Source organism: Gossypium hirsutum, chromosome A06, assembly GCF_007990345.1.
Source record: "Gossypium hirsutum isolate 1008001.06 chromosome A06, Gossypium_hirsutum_v2.1, whole genome shotgun sequence".
Taxonomy (NCBI): Eukaryota; Viridiplantae; Streptophyta; class Magnoliopsida; order Malvales; family Malvaceae; genus Gossypium; species Gossypium hirsutum.
In genome coordinates this window covers 113,746,093-113,760,061 of record NC_053429.1, presented here as the reverse complement: position 1 = coordinate 113,760,061, position 13,969 = coordinate 113,746,093, and positions in this window count along the sequence as shown.

The following is a 13,969-nucleotide window of genomic DNA, read 5'->3' as shown; positions in this document are numbered from 1 at the left end:
TTATATTCTGTGTTTATGATGTGCGTAAATGCTTGTGTGATAGTTCCATACTTTAATTTGGTTAGTGTATGTGGAATTTATTAGTAGGGACTTATGTGAGACAATTTAGAAATATGCTAGGCAAGTGTTCAAGTGGCCCATTAATATATGTGGGAAAGTGTTTGTCCTTGCATGTCAAATTAGCCAAATTAAAGCATAGTGGCTGGCCATGCTATGGGTGGAAACATGTCACCAACATGTTATGCTAGTGATGTATGCTAAGAAAAATAAAATAAAGAGCATGGTAATTAAACAATGAAAAGGAAGGGTGATGAAAAAAAAATGGTCTCATCCATACCCCCCTTGTTGCCGTGAGTTGAGGAAAGAAAACAAAAAAAAAATGTGTTCATTCTTGAACACCTTTGGCCGAATAGAGGAAAGAAAGGAAGGGAAGAGCTTGAGAAAATTGGCTATGGTGGTTTGCTAGACTAAGGTATGTTTGATGTTGTTCTTGAGATGCATGCATTTTTTAGTAGTTGACTTGAGTTCTAAAAACCCATGGTTCAATTTTGTGGATTGATGATGATTTTGTGTTTTGCCATTGATGAGTGCTTGAGCTTTTTGATAGTTGTTGATGAAAAGTGAAAGATATGTTAAAGATTAATATGTTAAATTAAGGCTTGGTAAGCTAGCTATTAAGGTGAAATGCTAATGTTAGTATTTGATTTGGTAATAATCTGTTTGGGGACAGCAGCAGTAAGGTGATTTTGGAAAATCGCCATAATTTGTAGGAGTTGAATTAGAAGCTGAGTGAATTATGCCATTAAAGCTTGAAGAGTCTATTTTCTTACAAAAGAAACTATAAAAACAAAAGAGTTACCGATCTTGAGATATTTGAAGTATTGTGGGGCTGAGTCAAAATGACTACTAGATTCCCTGTTCTGTTTTTAGGAAATCATTATAAATTGTACAAAAATGATTATAAGATAAAATTTATATGCTTAGACTCCTTAATGAGTCTAGTTTCAAATGAGATCAAATACAACACATTTTGAATTCTGTAAAATGAGAAATTTGATTCGTAGTGAAGAGTGGTCAGAATAGTCAAACAGTGAAACAGGGGAAACTTTAAGAAAAATCTGGTATTGATTGGCCAAGCCAAAAATTCTGAAAATTTTATGGATGGAAGATATACGAGTCTATATTCAGGGAAAATTAACGGCTAGTGATTTGGAGTTTTGTAGCTCCAGTTATAAACAATTTAGCGACTACTGCTCAGGAAAACAGCTCGTAGTGAATATGTGATTTTGTTGTAAACATTAATGAAAATTTGCCAATGAGTTATTTATTGACTATTATAAAGCTTACTATAATCTATGTGTGTGAAGGTCAAATCAATATATATATTATTCTGAAAGTAATACTTGAATAGTCGATTAATGACTATTTTAAATTTTGTTGAACTTAAGCTCAAGAGCAAAAGGGAACTAGATCCGATAAAGGCAAAGAAAAGATCACTGAGTAGTCGAGTTGGAACCGTCTTACCCAACACAAGGTAAGTCATTAAGCATGTAGTTGGTATTATTTCAAATGGTCATAATGTTTATGTATTGATGTTGAATGGAATGAATAAATATACATATATATATGCATGTACGTATGTGATGATGAAATTGTTGAATGAAAAGAAAAGAGGTAAGATGTACTGAGTTGTTGATCTCGGCACTAAACGTGCGGGTATAACCATTTATGACCATGAGATTGGCGCTAAGTGCGCAGGATTAAATTGTACAGCACTAAGTGTGCGATTTGACTATGTTGCACTAAGTGTGCGAAATGAATATGATGCACTAAGTGTGCGAATTGACCATGCGGCACAAAGTGTGCGAGTTTGACTATGTAGCACTAAGTGTGCGATTTGATTACGTAGTACTAAGTGTGCGAGTTGATTATATAGCACTGAGTGTGCGGACTCAATATACATTCGTGAATCATTATGGACACTATGTGTGCGACCCTATTGAGTCGATCGCGGACAGCGGATCGGGTAAGTGTCTTGAGTACATGGCTAATAGGTGCTATGCTTATACTTGGGGTTGAGCTCGGTAAGTTTGAACCTATGTGACAACTATACTTGAAGTCACGTACATAAAATTTATCGTAGGATGGGTGAAAGGCCGTTTAGTCGTTTGATTGTAACGAAAATAAATTGATTTATGAAAATGCTTCAATGTCCTATTGATGAGTATATGGAATGTGAATGCATGAATTGATATGAAATTGAATCGATAGGTTGGAGGAACTATGGTATGGTTCGGAATGGATGGAGTAATTAGCCTCGTTCCATTTTGTTTTCTCTTGTGATAATGTTATTGATGGATGGTAGTGCATAGCTTATGACTTACTGAGTTATAAACTCACTCGGTGTTTCCTTGTCACCTATTCTAGGTTTCTTGGACACATCTCTTTTTGCGTGATCGGGCCGTCATCGAAGTCATCACACCGGATAGCAAGTTTTGGTACTTTCTTCTTAGTTGGCTTAGAAGAACATTTTGGCATGTATAAGCTATTACGTTGTGTTTGAACTTTGGCATGTAAACTTTAAGCCATGCGAAAATGGCACGAATGTTCGATTGAGTTGGATCAAGGGTAGGCATGAAATGGACCTAGTTACTTTCGTAACAGATGCTGGCAGCAGCAGTGTCATGAGATTGAAAAATCACTAAAAATAGTAGGAGTGGAATTAATTGATGAATAAATTATGTAATCGAAGCTCGATGAGTCTGTTTTCTTGAGGAAGTAACGAAAGGATCATATGGGCAGTATATTAAGAGATAATCAGATTTTTGTGGGATAGGGCCAGAACGGTTTCTGGATTCCCTGCTCCGACTTTGGAAATTCATTATAAATTAACCAGAGATAATTAGGGAACGTACCATATATGTATAGATTCCTATCTGAGTCTAGTTTTCATAGAAACAAACGGCATCAGTATTGAAGCCCCGTGCAGGGAGATATCCAAGTCGTAATGGGCAAAGGTCAGTGTAGTCGACCCCTGCAACATGGGAGACTTTGACTAATAAACTGTACTAATTGGCCTGACCAAAAATTCTAGAAAAAAATACATAGATGGGCAAATGAGTCTAGTTTCTGGGAAAAATTACGAAACTGATTTTCGAGTTATGAAACTCAAGATATGATTTTTAAAACGACTAGTACACAGATTGGGCAGTGTCTGGAAAATAAATTTTATAAGGGGTTAAAGTCAGTTAACACCTCGTGTTCGACTCCGGTGTCGGTTTCGGGTTCGGGGTGTTACAAGCTTTCCCCTTTTCTCTACTTAACAGACGTCAAACCCATAGGAGTACTCATTATTGTCCTATGTGCTTGAAATATTCTCAAGAACATCTGGCCTAATTGTGAAAAACTTTGAATGGAACCTTGCGGGAGGGATAAATACCAATCCTTTGCAGTTTCCTTAAGGGATGTTGAGAAGGTCTTACACTTCGTAGCATCAGAAGCTCCCAACACATTTATATAATCATTGTATTGCATAAGATGTGCTCGAGGGTCCCTTCTACCTGCAAATATTTCTTTTGGGACTTTAAAATTAGATGGTAAGCTCACAGTTTCAAACTCAAGAAATAATGGATTGTTAGAACAAAACAACCAATCCATATCTTGATATTTAGGATGCAAAGCTCGTACATCTTTATGTAGAGCATCCATCTCGCTCAACCACGGTTTTGTATGCACCCTAAGGCCTTCTTCTTGCATGTCAGTATTACTATAGAGACCAATATTATTAGACTGTACCTTTTTTGTTAACTCTTCATTCTGCTTTAACTCTTGCTAAAATGTTTTTTTCTGCTCAAATCTAACATTTTGCAAAGTCATTTGCTCCCTCATCAACCTCATTTGCTCCTGAACAATAAAAAAATTGTCATGGAGGTGCCTCCTGTTCAGAGGGGAGTGATATTCCTTGACCAAAAATGACATTTAAGTCAAAAGAGTTTGAGACTCTTGATGAGTCAATTTACCCAAATTTTCTAGCCGATCGACAAACCAACCAGCAAATAAATCTGTTTCACTAGGTTGATTACCAATGCAAGAGACTCCAGGTTGTTTAGTGAAAAAATTGATGGGGAGATTTTCATTGGGGTGAGCCAATGTAATTTCTTATGAACTGAAGATTTGAAGATAAAAAATTCTCCACGCTTACCACACCAAATTTTTGAGTGTTTTTCTTTGTCTTTGTAAGATGATGGTGTTTGTATATTGTTCATTGATTTTCATGCCTATAGATACATATCCTACTCTAGACCTAACAAGTACGTATACGGTCCCATACACGTGTAACTTCGTAGGAGAGCAAGCTCGATTTGCAAGCTCAGCCCGTGAGCTTAATAGAATTCGGCCCAAACCCATTTGGGATTTTGGGCTGGTGATGGTAATTATCCTAGCAATTGGAAAGTATGAATTTTTTAAATTAAATATTATATATATAATATTTTAAAAGTTATTTTGTTAATTAAATATTTAAAATATTATTTTTAATAAAATTATATATTTTATTTTAATTATAATTTCAAAAATACTTTTTCATATTAAATTATTTATTTTTTTATTTTTCATTTTTACATTACATAATTGATACATTTTTTTGTAATATATAAAAAGTTTAAACAAAATATTATTAATTTCACTTAAAAGGTGAAATTTTCACTTCATATATATTATCCATTCCTTAACAACATTCTAATCAACCAAACAATGTAATACTATTACTCTTCTATTTTATTCAGTGAATCAACCAATATAATTGTTATTCTTTCATTATTCTATTCCCACCAAATAACCATTACATTTCTACTATATTTCATTCCAGTGAACCAAACTTTCCATAAATATCAAGAACAAGATGCACAATGATGGATTAATGACTAATGGGACAAGTGGCATTTTAGTATGGTTTTAAAGACAATGGCCTAAATGACATAGGGCTTCCTCACACCTCGCCTATATAATATTCAGTATTATCAACTTTTTTACTCCCGCTATGATCAACTCTTAAGTCTACCTCTCTTAAAACATCAAGGTGGTATTGACTTAAAGGACTAGACTCTTCCTCAATCTCTATAGGTCCTCCTAAAATTTCCTAACCCTAATCTTGAACTTTTTGAACTTTTTCATCTCTTAACTCATCATCCCCAATCTTAGAGCTAGAAGACTTAGACCTTAGACGATTGTTCGCTAATTTCCCTAAACTTATATAGACTACGTTGTCATGTTCTTTTCCTTCTCTCTTTGGGTTATTCTTGGTATTACTTAGAATATTGATAGCACATTTAGCTTGCATAGCTTGAAGGATTTGAGAAAGTTGGTTTTCAGCATTCTTCATAGAGGCCTTAAAAGCATAGTTATCCTCCTCCAACTTACTCATTCAAACATTTAAAGGTAGTTCTTGTGATTGTATAGGGTGTCCTCCAAAAGGTTAGTTTTAGCAATGGCTCGATTTTCAGTGGTACTGAAAAATACGATTTTGGAACCCCATTTCCATAAACCAAGTTTGTAAATATAAAATAGGAATATTTATGGAGTTAATTTAAAAATATATTAAGGAATGGTCAAATAATTTAGCTGATAAAATACTTAATTAATGCTTATGGACTAAATTGTAAAAGTTCAATTGCTATCATAATGGATAGCAAGAGGACATCTTATCCTTTCTCTTTCACCACTAAAATCACCATAACCAAAGGGTTCAAGAATTGATCTTAGGGTTTCAAGTTTACCACTACCCAGACATGCAACTATCTGAGTTGAAAATACTACAGTAAAAAGATATAAAATATCAACTTTGTTCACAAGTATACGAGTCAGGTTGTAATATAGTAAAGTTTACACCAAAACACTTGGGAAGTATTCCAAGGATCGTACCTAAGAGAGATTGAATTAAACTAAAAATTAATTTCTCGGTAACATGTCTAAATAGTAATAATCTAAAATTATAGTATGATGAAACTAAATAAAATTAAGCAATAACACTATCATAAATTAAATAAAACAAAACTAACAATTGAAATTCACTCAATAGATAGAAAAAAGATTAACTCACATCAATGTTCATAATTAACTTTAAAATTCTGGTTTTGATGAATTATCTAATAATTAATCTAGTTATTAACTTTCGGCTTCTACTAAATATACTAATCGACAGAAACTACTTATCTTCCTACCTCACAGTTTAAACTAGGTTAAATGAATAAATACTCAGTAAACTACTCTTTCGACCTCATTTACTTAAATAACTTCCTAGGGTTGTCAATCCTAGGGCTTAAGCACACATAATTTAATCCAACTAATTCTAAGGCAAACCCTAATTTCTCAGTTAATTAATTCCACCTTCGATCATTAATCTTCTAACAGGTTTAACTTCCCATGAATCTAAATGTAATTTTCCCTAAATCCAATCCAAACATTAGAACCAATAGCAAACTAGAAAGAGGGGAAAAGAGATTTTTGATTTGTTGATATGTCGGTTGCGCTTGGAAATTGAAAACCCGTTAACAATTTTCAGTAAAACAACAATTGAAAGTTAACTCAAAAGAAAAAAACTAAATATCAATGAAGAAAATAAAACACGAATTGAAATTGAATCTAAAATAGCAAGTACCAACAAATTCCCAATCCAAAACGAACCTAAAACTAGGAAACTAAAACTTAACTAAAGGAATAAGCTCCCTAATCAATCCTTAAACATTACTATATATATTTTGGTGTTTTCAGAGCATATTAGGTCAAATACAAGTGCTTAATATGGGTTAAAACAACTCTGCTGATGAAAACACCCTCAGCTATAAATTAGCCTCCGTCGAGATGGTGTCATGACACCACATGCCCGGTGTCACGACATTGGACATTGAATGGGATTTCTTTTGGCCTCGCAGTTGGGTGTCGTGACATTGGATGTTGGTCTCATGATGTGGGATTTATTCTTCATATTCTTTGGTCCAAAATAGTGTCTTGCGCACTCAATTAGCTTATTAGTCTTGCCTTTGGCCTGGATTGGCCTAACGAGTCATTAAAACACAAAAACTTGCATAAAAACACTTATTTTATTGAATTTAAACATAAACTACTAAAATGAAAATTGATAGAAATATAATCTAATTACTCGAAAACAAGCTCAGTAAATGCCAGAAAGAGCCTAATTTGTCACAACAAATTGCGGCAGATCAAACTCCTCCACACTTAACATATTGCTTTTCCGCAAACAAACAAAACAAACATGCAAAGAAAAAGAAAGGAAATAGATAGAAATGTACTTGAGTATGCTTCATACAAGGAATTAATTTAAAACATAGTAAACATGAAAGTTTGGTTAGCATACAATTCTAGCAAGATGTATAAGTGACTTACGATTTTCAACATCAAACATGTTTGTTCATTAAGTTACAAAGTAAACAAGTTAAGTATTGCTAACTGTATGCCTCCATCAAAATGAATACACAGGCACACATCTATGTTCGAAGAATATAGGTAATTATAATCTCAAGTACTCAGTTTAATTTTCATCCATGAATAGTCATCCTAGGTCACATAGGGTTTTTGACTTGTAACGTTTTGTGACATAGGCTGATTTGAAATTCATTTCACAAAATGATTCAAGTACGAAAATAGTTTGACACATTATATTGTTACTGATGCTCCCTGCTTTATACGTTTAAGCTCACCACCCTATATCCACTTTTCTCACCCTCCTTTCCTCTTCATGTTCTAAGTCATAGTATATTATTAGCAAGTAGAATTAAGTTAATGAGTTTTTAATTTCCTAAGTATTAATTTTTTTTATTGGATTCTTTTCTATTTTGTTCTCTTTTCACTCACTTTGCTTTTAACTGTTCTATTCTTTTATGTCTCTCGCTTTGCTTTTAACCCACACAATACTTTTGTTCTCTCACAAATTTTCATTCAAGCACAAGCTTGCAAGAATCTTATATTCACTATACTATATTTTTCCTTATTTTTACTCTCACATTTTCGTTTTGAAATGTCACATCCCAATAATCGTGTTAGTAAATCAAGGGTTAGTAAACCGAATGTCGAAATTAGATTAGATTGTTAAAATAAATAAAATAAAATATTAAAATGATTGAATTAAAAATTTAGGTTAAGAAATTAAAATTAGGTGTCTAAGAAATAATTTGCTTAAAACGAACTTTTAAAAACGAGATCAGGTTTGAAAATAATTTAGAAAGTGAGTTTTAATTGAAAATAAGGACTGATATGAAAAATGGAAGAAGTTGGAGGTGGTTAAAAGGGAAATTGCCCAAATTTTAAAAATTGGTTGCCTATTTAACAACCCCCGCTGTCCCTTCCCTCTCATTTTTCACCTTATTCAAAAATTTCTCAAACACCAAATTAAAGCTTTTCTTTGAAAATTGATAAATCCTTTTATAATATCTAGCCATCCAAACATGATTTCTTCCATCAATTGTAAAGAAAATTCATCTTTTATCATTAAATTTTACCATTGTTCTTCAATACATTTTTGGCCAAATTTGATCCTAAACTCATAGATTACTTCAAGTTGAGGTAACATTCTGAATTTTTATGATTAAACTAAGTATGTTGTAAATTCAAATTGAGTTTTAATTGATTTAATCAAAATTTCAATAGATTTAATGATTTTAAACTGATTTTTAGCTTGAAAATGGTAGATCTTGTAATACTAAGCTAAGTTATTATGTAACACCCCAAACCCAGCCTAGGCGGTGCCGAATCTGGAAGTGTTATGAAAGAAAATTTAAAAACTTCTTTATTACTTGTAAATCATCGCAACCATTGTTACTTAGTTTGTCCAATTTGTTTGGAAAACTTATTGATATACTTATTTGATTTAAAATCGTTGCTTGTTTACGCCTTTCTATTAAATTGAATGTTTTTCAGCGGAGTTTCTTTAAAATGTCATATTTTGGCAAATCAAATTGTTTCTTGAAAACCGTTGTTTCAGAAAAGTTGTCAGTTTTAGAAAAAAACCATTTTATTAGTTGTTACCTTTAGAAAACCAAAATAAAATCCAAAACCAAAAATAGTCCCAAAAAGTCCGGAGAGTCCCAAAATTTTAAAATTCTCAAAAACCAGAAAAGTTTAAACTAATTTTAAAAGAAAGAAATTTTACGGAAATGTGGTCACCACTGAGCTTTTGTTGCATCGACCACTTAAATTTGAGGATTACCTAAACAGAACAAACAAACAGAGAGTGAGTTTTGAAAGTTAGTGTGTAACGTGTATATAAATAGAAATTCAGATCCAATCTCATGTAGAACAGATACAGATGTAAACATTTTTTTAGAATCACGATTATATAGATAAAAATATACAAAATTCTACCCCCATTCTCTACACACCAACTCTAACCACCCCATCACACCACGTGGGGTATAAAACACCCACCCAACCCTACACACTGCATAGTATCTATACGACACTTTTCAGAATAATCCCAACAATGCTGACAGTATAATGGCGAGATATCGCCTCACATAGAACACTTCCTCCTCATAATACAAATCCCACCCCATAGCCAGATACAGATAAAATATCAGATAAAACATATTAACAGATATCAGAATTAGCATATCATGCATGCTCTTATAACAGATATTACACATGCTTATACATAACAGAACATATCATACATATTGTATTTTATAATACTTATATATTATTATTTACTTCAATTTCAATCTAACAGAGTAGCATATTTCATGCTTTAAGGCTTATACCATGCATATTGACCCTACAGAAGACCCACAGTTGATTGAGATAACATGTACGACCTTAGGGAAAATTTCTGAAATTTGGGTCCACATGCCCGTGTGGGCCCACATGCCCAAAATGGCCTTGCCTATATGGCCCACACGGCCTGACACATGGCCCACATGACCCAAAATGGCCTAGGTAGTGTGTCACACAAGGCCTCACACACGCTCGTCACATGGCCAAGCACACAGCTGTATAGTGTCGACAGGCCCAATTTTCGGCTTTCACTGATCTTCATTTTTCGAGTTTCTGATTACACACCTGGCTCGATTTTGGTACAAAAGCAATCTCGAGGCTTCTAAAATTGCTAACGAACAGGAATCACTCAACATTCAATTCGTTGGAGAAGCACCAAATGCTTCTTAACTTTCCCCTATTCGAGCAATGTAACAACAACACCACTAAAGAATTCTATTAAAACAAAATTAAACCCTCAACACACACGATTAAGGAACTACCCAGTAGCTTACCTATCCAGAACGAATCGAAGGACTCGTATGCACCACACCCACAACTGCAACACGATGATCAGGAATCAGAAAAGAAAAGCCAAAGAGGGGGACGAAATCAAAAGTAGAAGAAGGATGTCAGAGAAGGAAGAAAAGAAAAATTGTGTACAGACAAAAAGAAAAGTGAAACAAAGAGATTTTTTTTGAGAACTTATAAAAATAAAATTAAATTAAAATTAAAAAAAACTGTCCACTACCCCCACTAACAATTAAATCCCACTAAATCTGACACCTTTATCCACATCCAACTACCTCAGAATTTTAATTCCACCAAACCTTTACCACACAACCGACGCACACATAGAAGCAAAAATTAACATCTTTAGCTCACACAGGGGGTTCAAACACAGGATCCTAAGGCAAGCTAACATCTTACCACTTGAACCAGTAAGCTCATTCCTATATGAGTTGACTGAAAACATAATATAAGTCCAACCATCAGGGATAAGGTTAGGAACAAAAATAGTAGAATTTTCAAAAGTGGGACTTGAACCCAAAACCTCAAACACACACTTAAATCACTTAACCACTGAAGTAAATACTCACTTATTACAGAATTCATAAAAACAAAGTTTAATAATTCAGGATGTTACATTTTTTTAAAAATGATTCTCAACTCATTTTGGTCTAATTAAAAAGTTTTTAAACTTAATGTAACAAATCCTTAAATAATTTTAAGGAATTGGACGTTTTCCCCTTTAAAGTATTCTTGTAAACTTGATTTCTCTGGAAAAGTTAGATCCACGTAATTAGATGAAATTGATGGTTTATATGTTTAATTAAATGATATTTAGGACGTTTAAAAACTTATTTAAGGTTTAGAAACGAAAATCAAGTGATGAAACATCTTATTTCGATAAATCTAGCTAGTTTTCAGAATTGTGAATGAGAAGCTGGAAACACAAAAATATACACACTTTTTCATGCCTTTTTTTTAACTTAAATTCATGCAGTTTTGATAAAATTTTTATCGAAAAATAATTAATTTTTATAAAATAATTAAAATTGCACTTAAATTATGAACCTATTGAATTTTAATTAATTTCATAATTAATTTTGATTATTTTTCGACAGGTTTGCACAAAGGGAAAAAAAACTACTCGGCAAACACTGCTAGAAGTTCAAAACTGAGAAGCAAATTGAAGTATCAAGGCGAATTAATTTTCAGCCTAAGTAGGTCCAATTATGTGTATTATTTCGCGCTATAATTAATTTTAATTTATATCTAATTTAATTTGGATTAAATAAATTATTATTAATTAATTATGAGAAAGTGGTCCAGTAGAGCCGAACCGAGTGAACCAAACCGACTAAGAAATGGACAGCCCAAAACCGTCCATATGTTGACCCAAATCAGTTTATTGGCTGATTATTTAGCTTGCAAAGAGGCCTTGGAAGACTTGTTCAGGTTGCAAACAAACCCCTCCATAATTGGTGGCTTTATAGATTTGCCCCAAGCCTAAATTAGCAAAGTTGAAGCTATCAACCTTGCCACATGTGTGGCCGACCAACGGAGGGCCCTTTGGCTGATAATTTTAGCTATTTTTAGCAGCCCTCTTCAGCTATAAAAATCCCCTTAGACTGGTCATTTGAAACACATCTCAAGCATTCACATCTTTTCTCTCTTCTCTCCACTTTCCCTATTCTTTTCCATTCCAAATTCCCTTGCTCTCTTGCCGATTTCTCCTATTGGAAAAGGGGCATTCATCAGCCATTTGGATCAGCAATTAAGTGTTCATAGCAGCCTTGGTCGACGAGGACAACAGAGAACGAAGAACGGAGCAAACTAGTCAAGCCACCGAAAAACACTGGATTTGATTCTTGTTCCCTATCTCTTTAATTTTTGTTGTTATGATGAACATATCTATGGATATTTATGTTGTTGTAATGGTTAATTTAATCAATTTAGCTTGAATTTAATTTGTGTTAGGTTGATTGCATTTCATTTTTTAAAATTGTTAAAATTGTGTTTATGTTGTTATAGGCCTCTGCAACATGCTTGATTAAGTAAAATCATGACTAAGTTATTCTTGCATTACAATTGTGAGGTAGCTAATGAATTAATTATTTAAACGGATTGAAATTGTAATTAATGGACATAGTAATTAATCAGTGCATGTTTAATCATCTAAAGTAGCTGAGGGTTAAATCAGCAATGGTATCTGACGGTACATTTGCCTTGCATAACCTGCAAGATTGTTGTGATTAAATTGTTTCAAGGTAGGGATACCTTGTTACCTTACGTAGTATTTTATGTGCTTATTAGATTTAATTAATCATTTGAATTGACATAGGGATATGTACAAGAGATTATTTCGATTTAATAAGTATGTATGTGCAATAACATATTTGCCAATTAAGATTTGTTTAATCGGTTTAATTGACGTAGGGATATAGTCAAGAGATTAATGGATTTTGGTAGGTGAGTATGTTCATAAGTTAGCAAGTTATCGAGTTGCCGTGAATTTATTCGTAACAATATAAACATGAGTTTAATAATTCTAAGTTAAGAAATGTAATTAATCTAACACAATTATGTCATCTTGATTGAAATCGTATTTTGAAATCGTGCTTTTGAGATTTATTTATTTAGTTTACTTAGTTTAAAATCTTAGTTTTTAGTCACCCTCTTCAAACAAAATATTTTTCTTCACCAAAGTGTTTTAAATAGCATTCATAAATAATTCTTTTCACAGTCCCTGTGGGTACAATAACTCGACATTTACTTGTCACTTTATTACTTGTTGCAATTGTGTACACTTGCACATTTCCGTCGTTCCCAATTTGTTGCGCCATTGCCGGGGGACTGTTTTTAATAGTCATTATTTGTAAATTTGTGAGATTTGCATTTTGGTTTATTTTTCTATTCAAATTTTAACTTAATTAATTTTTCTGTGATTATTTCAGGCGTTTATGAGTATTGACCGAATTATTAATTTACTCCCTGTAGACCCTAAGATTGGATGAGCTTTTCGACAGCGAAGAAGACAAGCAAGTCAGAGAAGGACTGAAGAGATGAACTTCAAAAATTCGACTAAAGGAAACATAGCAGACATTGCTCGAAATCCTATCCTTATTGCTGATGATAGGGATAGAGCTTGAAGACAGTATGTCGTGCTAGTGTTTAATAATCTTATCCGGGTATTAGGAGACTCGAAATAGAGGTACAACAATTTGAGCTGAAGCCAGTCATGTTCCAGATGCTTCAAACTGTGGGCCAATTCAGTGGAATGCCTACTGAAGATCCTCACATTAACTTAAGACTGTTTATAGAGGTGAGCAATTCTTTCAAGTTAGCCGGAGTACCCGAAGATGCATTACGATTGAAGTGGTTCCCATATTCACTAAGGGACAGAGCTCGAGTGTAACGCCCCTCACCCGTACCCATCCCTGGGACAAGGTTCGAGGCGTTACTGGACTTACACTTTCACATCATAATAAACTGAGTCACTAAATTTCGTCTCAATTAAAAACTTTTTTGAAAACATTCTTATTGACCCTCAAACGAGTCTTCAAGGCTTAAAAACATACATCGGAAGGATTTGGGATGAAACCGAAAACATATGATAAGCTTTGGACACCCTAGAAAAATATTTCTTATTATGAATAGTCACATGCCCGTGTACTAGGGCCATGTGGTCACACACGCCTGT